At 42.5% G+C, this 7,241-nt stretch overlaps 1 pseudogene; it reads left to right on the top strand.

Annotated features, from left to right (window-relative positions):
• Window positions 1-4,272: 4,272 nt before the first annotated feature.
• On the top strand, window positions 4,273-5,370 carry LOC102414030 (annotated as a pseudogene).
• The last annotated feature ends 1,871 nt before the right edge of the window (window positions 5,371-7,241 follow it).

The following is a 7,241-nucleotide window of genomic DNA, read 5'->3' as shown; positions in this document are numbered from 1 at the left end:
CACTTGAAGCACATTTTAATCTTGGCCCCTCTTCCCTTCATAAGGCACACCCACGATTTTCCTTGCAGGGACAATCCCATGGACAGAGGAGCCTGGCAGGCTACAGTCTATGGGGTCACAAAGAGTCTGACATGACTGTGTAACACTTATTTCACTTTCATATCCACTTGGCTAATAAGGTGACAGTGTAGTTAGTTTCAATGAAGTTTGCAAATAATTTTGTAAACTGAACCAGCAAAATAACATCAACCATGAAAGTTAAGTGGGGCTTCCCAGTTGACTCAGTGGTAAAAAATCTGCCTGCAGCACAAGGAGACGAGAGTTCAAACCTTGGGTTGGAAAGATCACCTGGAGGATGAAAATGGTAGCCCACTCCAGATTCTTGCCTGGGAATTCCCATGGACAGAGGAGCCCGGTGGGCTGCAGTCCAGAAGGTGGCAAAGAGTCGGATGGGACGGAGCACACACGCACATGCAAGTTAGCACTAACATTTTTTCTACCAAAAAGGAAAACTGTCAAAAACTGAAAACAAATTTTAAGTTTACTCTATTGGAGTTAAATCTTTTCCTGGGGAAAATTCACTTTCCACCATTGATACAGAATTATATTTTCTATTTTTGGACAAATAAATGCTACTTTTTCTGCCTTTGCAGAGAAGTCTGCCTTTTCATGCATTCCCACACTTTTTGTGTCTCTTTTTTCCATAATTCTGCATCCCAGCCTATATCCTATCAAACAATCCATTAACACAGGAACAAATGTGCTTTGTAATCAAAATTATTTTTATTAAATTTTCTTTTCCAGTTCCTTATGTATCCCATTCAGTGGCCCTCAGTAATTCATGATTATAGAAAATACCAACTTTATTTATAGGAATTGTAAAGAATCTTCAAAACATGAGGGAAAAGAACTTAACAAACACATTTCTAACTACTGAAAATTATGTATAAGGATCGGGGGGAAAAAGATGTGTTCTAAGAATTTCTCTGCCTTTAAGAACCAATATATAGTAAAGAAAACAGGAATTTTTGTTGTATGTACAGCATGAGTCAAAGTGTACAAAGATGCATTATTATGAGCTATCTTAAGTATGGGATTTCCTCAAAAAAGTGAAAATTAGAAATACCATAGGATCCAGCTATTCCAATTCTAGGTATTTTTCCTAGGAAAATAAGAACAGTAATTTCAAAAGACATAGATACCTCTACGTTCCCTGCAACATTATTTAAAAAGCCAAGCCAAGATATACAAGAGCCCTAAATGTCCACCAGCAGATAAATGGATAAAGAAGATGTAGTACATACATTCAATGGAATGCTGATGCTGCTAAGTTGCTTCAGTCATGTCCGACTCTGTGCGACCCCATAGATGGCAGCCCACCAGTCTACCCCGTCCCTGGGATTCTCCAGGCAAGAACACTGGAATGGGTTGCCATTTCCTTCTCCAATGCACGAAAGTGAAAACTGAAAGTGAAGTCACTCAGTCGTGTCCGACTCCCAGCGACCTCATGGACTGCAGCCCACCAGGTTCCTCTGCCCATGAGATTTTCCAGGCAAGAGTACTGGAGTGGGGTGCCATCGCCTTCTCCACAATGGAATGCTACTCAGCCATAAAAATGGAATGAAATAGTGCTGTTTGTGACATGAAAGAACATAGAGTGTATTACACTAAGTGAAATAAGAGTGAGAAGGACAAATACAGTACAGTTTCACTTGTATGTGGAATCGTTAAAACAAAATTCACAGTACACATAAGAAAACAGAAAAAGAGTCATAGATACAGAGAACAAATGTGATTGCCAGAGAGAAGAGATAATAAAAGAAATTGGAAAGGGAAATTGAGACTTACAAGCTTTCAGTTACAAATAAATGAGTAAGGAGTTGAAATATACAGCATGGAGACTATAGTCAATAATATAAGTTTGCTTGCAGATGTAACTAGAATTATTGTGGGGATCATTTGTAATCCACAGAAATATTAAATCATTATGATGGGCGCCTGGAACTATCATCGTTGTAAGTGAATTACACTTCAATTTTTAAAAAGTACAAAGAACTAGGAAATAAGCAAGCCCTACACAAATCTCTAGCAAATTCTCCATGGGTGCAATGATTCTCTTTTCATGAATAATGACATGTTTAATAATAAATATTGAAATTTTGAAGAAAAGATTCAAAATAGGAAAGTACATCATAGATCAGGATTAAACAACTCAGAAATGAATGCACATTGCTCCAAAGATTAATAAAACATTGAAAATATCATTGTAGATAAATTTCAAATTAAGAGAAATATAATAAAAATGTATTATAAGAATGTAGAGTATGAAGGAAATTCTTAAACCCTATTGAATAAAAATTTCTGGAAAGTAAATATAGCAAAAAAAATTGAAAGCTATTTGATGAATGTGTCAAAAGTGGAAGATAGATTTGATATATGAATGATTGGAATAAATGGGAAAAAAATCAAAGCCAAGATGGAAAGCAAATACTAAACATTATCATGCAAATTGTTCTGAAAGTAAAAAAAAGTTTGAAACTGTTTATTAAACAGAACTATGAGAATTAACTTGCAATGACTAATAGCAAATGATGTTCTGGAAATATTATTGGGCTTTAAAGAAAAACAAAAGGCCTCTGGATATCTAGAATAAAAGAATAAGTGACATATAAGGAAACAAAAATTAGAATTTTATCAACCTTTATGGAGAGAAATACCCTGTGTCAGAAGTAAACAGGGCAACACAGTTAAGATACTCAAGGAGAGACACGATGATGCATGAATTCTTTTCCAGACAAAATGATTGGGTATCAAAAGTCCATACATCCAAGTCATCATGAAAGACCTAAGGTAATAACATTGCCTTGACTAATGGGAAAAACAGACTTCAGAAAACAGAATCCTTTGAAAGACAGACACAAGGACAGATGGTGGATACTAAATTTACAGTTCCTTACTCAAATGAGACGAATGAGCATTACATAAGAGAGGGAGCGGACGCTAGGGTGACTGCCTTATAATTATCCACTGAGTTCTACCTCCTTTCAGAGTGCTTTCTTATGTGTGTTTGATTTTATGGAAAATCAATTTAAAGGCAACTAGATGGATAAATAAATTTTAATATAAAAAACTTTAACTACAGAACAAACATACATAACTGAACATATCGAATATAAATACACATAATAGAAAAAAAAAAACTGTAGATAATACTAAAACTAAATCTATACGACCAAACAACTGAGCTTGTACTAAATACGGGCCTCAGGAGATGAGCAGTGAGCCCTCTCTCAATGTTTGTCCAGATAAGGCTCCTGATGGCCTGTGGGCTCCATCCTCTCAGAGGCCCAGCCTGGAGTCCAGGATTGAGACCAGAACCTGCAACACAAACACAGGTGATGGAGTCCTTCAGGAGCTGCAGAGTCAGACAGAAGAGGGTTTTCTGGACAGGGTGTGCAGGACCCAAGCACAGCCTCAGGATCTGGACATGACCTTGGGCCCTGATGTCCCCGGGGGTCAGTCCACAAGGCACTGGATCTGTTTGCTGCTCTTTGCTGAGGGAGTTGTCTGTTAGTAGGGAGTGTCTCTCCAGTGTTCTTGCCTGAAGAATCCCAGGGACAGAGGAGCCTAGTGGGCTGCCGTCTATGGGGTCGCACAGAGTCAGACACGACTGAAGAGACTTAGCAGCAGCAGCAGCAGCAGCAGCAGGGAGTGTCTAGAAAGGTCCCACAGGAGTAATTCCACCTGGGTATCTGGCCAGCAGCCTTCAACTGACAGGTCCCCTGGACAGTGAGACTCAGACAGAGGAATGGGGGGGCTCTGGGATCTTGGACTAAAAGGCCAAGTCCCCCCTCCCCTGGGGCCCTGGGAGGAGCAGGAAGTCAGATGCCACAGGAGTGGGGGAACCTGCCCGCCCATCCTACACTCAATACAACTGCTCTTGAGACCTGCATATCAGAAATGGACAGACACCAGTAGTCTCTAATTCCCGTAATAATCCTTTCTAACCCCCCGACAAACTCTTCTGATGTTTATGATTTTAAAGTATTAATTGCTATTTTAATAAAAATATATATTGTATATGTTTAGTGTATTGCAACATTAAAGTTTACAGAAGACTGTTTTTTAAACTGTAATAAAACAAGTTATATGTTATTAATGACAGAATTAGAATAAAAAATAGAAGAATTGTGGGTTTGGGGGGTGAGTGTATGATGTTCAGGAGGACCTTGAAGTTACCCACAGGAGAGCAAGGTGCAGACTGAGAAGACGATGGAGATGGAAGTCCAAGGCTTCACCCCTTCCACTGTTTCCCTCATGCACAGGTCAGTGCCACCATGAGGAGCATCATATTGTCATGGCCACAGCTCGAGCAGCCCAATGGCATCATCCTGGAATATGAGATCCAGTACTGTGAGAAGGAACACAATAAGTTCAACTCCTCCACGGCCAGGAGCCAGACTAACACTGTACGGATCAATGGCCTGCAGCCTGGCATGGTATTCGGCGGCAGCTGGGGTGGTGTTCGTGGTGGCCATGTCCATTGTCTGCAGCAGGAAACGTGCTTACAGCAAAGAAGCTGTGTACAGCGAAGAGATCATCAGAGCAGGAGGGTTTGGAGAGGTGCACAAGGGGCATTGGAAACTTCTGGGCAAGAGGGAAATCTATGTGGCCATCAAGATGCTGAAGGCTGGGTACTCAGAGAAGCAGTGATGGGACTTTCTGAGTGAGGCGAGCGTCATGGGGCAGTTTGGCCATCCTTGAGAGGCAACATCCCAGTGAGATGGATGGCTCTGGAGGCCATCGCCTACCGGAAGTTAACGTCTGCCAGTCCTCTGGCGCTACAGGATTGTCATGTGGGAAGTCACGTCGTTTGGAAAGAGACCCTACTAGGACAGGTCCAACCAAGATGTTATCAATGCCATTGAGCAGGACTATGGGCTGCCCCTGCCCATGGACTGCCCAGCTGCTCTACACCAGCTCATGCTGGACTATTGGCAGAAGGACAGTAACAGCCAACCCTGCTTTGCAGAGATTGTCAATACTCTGGACAAGATGATCTGGAACCTGGCAAGCCTCAAGACTGTGGCTACCATCACCACCATTCCTTCCCAGCCCCTGCTCCACTGCTCCATCCCAGACTTCACGACCTTCACCACCATGGATGACTGGCTCAGTGCCATCAAGATGGTCCAGTACAGGGACAGCTTCCTCACTGCCAGCTTCACATCCCTCCAGCTGGTCACCCAGATGACATCAGAAGACCTCCTGAGAAAAAGGGTCACCTTGGCAGGTCATCAGAAGATGGTTCTGAACAGCATTCTATCTCTAAGGGTCCAGATGAGTCAGTCACCAATGGCAATGACATGACAACTCTTGTTTTCTGTGGAGAGGAGAGGAGGGAAAAGGACCAGGCTCAAGGGGGAACCAGAAGTTGACTACTGTGGAATATTCTGGAGAGACTGGCTTCTCACCTAAGAAATGCATTCTCATAACAAAGAATAAGCTGGACCTATTCTAATAGGCAACCTTCATTTCTCAGTGACTGATTAAGATGCCTTGGGAACCAAATATGTAATGATAAAAATACACAAAGGTGATGTTCAGTGGAAGTGAACACAAAACAGTATGCATCGAAGACCCCAAGAGTGAACTCAGCTCACACCCTGGGTGGGCTGGAGTCATCCTTTGGCAAGAAAATAGGGAAGGAGGTTGGGGGGAGAAACAGAAGCAGTTTCTCATTTTCTTCCTCACCAATGACGTTCTTTTCTTTTCTCCTTTCGTCCTCCTCCCCACGAGCCCTCTCCCTCCCCACACATCTATCTCCCTTTGCTCATGACTCGTGTAGGGAAGTTTCTTCAAACAAACCCCAGCTCCTGAGACTCAAGATGTTCTGTCAGTTGCCAAAGGACCTTGCTGACCACTGCATGGGGGATCCAATCAATTCAATTAATGTCTTCATATTGAAGAAGAGATGTACCTTCAGTAGAAAACCTTGTTTTTCTTTTGTTTGCATTTTCTGCAAAAAGGAAAAAGAAACCAAAAATTGGGGGCTGGGGGGAATGCAAGAGCACACCTATGTATGTCTGTGTTATCAAGTAACCACTTGTTCATAACAGATGCAAACAAGAAAGACCTGGGAAGTCTTTGCCCCTGGAAAATCCACAGGGGCTGGAGCGTGTTGTTGGTTTGGTTTTCTGATTGGCCCCATTGGCCTGTTGGCTCAATGGGGAGAGAGAGTAGGGAGAAAAATAAAATGAAAAGGGGAAAAATCTCCGGAGAGCTTGCAAATAAATTTGGACAGGAAACAGGTGATTGGTTTGAATTGGATGTACTGTGGGCCATTTGAGAATGATACTTACCAATTCTTTATTCTTGGTGACATCTGAAGAGAAGGAGAAGGAAGTTGTTTCTGGAGAATGTTCTTCCACATCCCCGGAATCTACAATTCAAGATGGTGAGGAAGAGAGTTCTTCTTCCCCTCGTCTGGAGACTGGTTTCATTTCAGTTCAGTCGCTCAGTCGTGTGCAACTCTCTGCGACCCCATGAACCGCAGCATGCCAGGCCTCCCTGTCCATCACCAACTCCTGGAGTCCACCCAAACCCATGTCCATTGAGTCGGTGATGCCATCCAACCATCCCATCCACTGTCGTCCCCTTCTCCTCCTGCCCTCAATCTTTCCCAGCATCAGGGTCTTTTCAAATGAGTCAGCTCTTTGCATCAGGTGGCCAAAGTATTGGAGTTTCAGCTTCAACATCAATCCTTCCAATGAACACTCAGGACTGATCTCCTTTAGGATGGACTGGTTGGATCTCCTCGCAGTCCAAGGGACTCTCAAGAGTCTCCTCCAACACCACAGTTCAAAGTATTAATTCTTCAGCGCTCAGCCTTCTTCACAGTCCAACTCGCACATCCATACATGACCACTGGAAAAACCATAGCCTTGACTAGACGGACCTTTGTTGACAAAGTAATGTCTCTGCTTTTGAATATGCTATCTAGGTTGGTCATAACTTTCCTTCCAAAGAGTAAGCGTCTTTTAATTTCATGGCTGCAGTCACCATCTGCAGTGATTTTGGAGCCCAGAAAAATAAAGTCTGACACTGTTTCCACTGTCTCCCCATCTATTTGCCTTGGAGACTGGTTTAAGTCCTATGAAATCCAAGGAACGTTTCAGATGTGTCTGTGTTATATTCCTTCTTGTACCTCATTGTTCGATTCATTTTTGTAAATTCTACAG

This window comes from Bubalus bubalis, chromosome 6 (assembly GCF_019923935.1).
Source record: "Bubalus bubalis isolate 160015118507 breed Murrah chromosome 6, NDDB_SH_1, whole genome shotgun sequence".
Lineage (NCBI taxonomy): Eukaryota > Metazoa > Chordata > Mammalia > Artiodactyla > Bovidae > Bubalus > Bubalus bubalis.
This window is presented reverse-complemented; position numbering and strand designations above follow the sequence as displayed.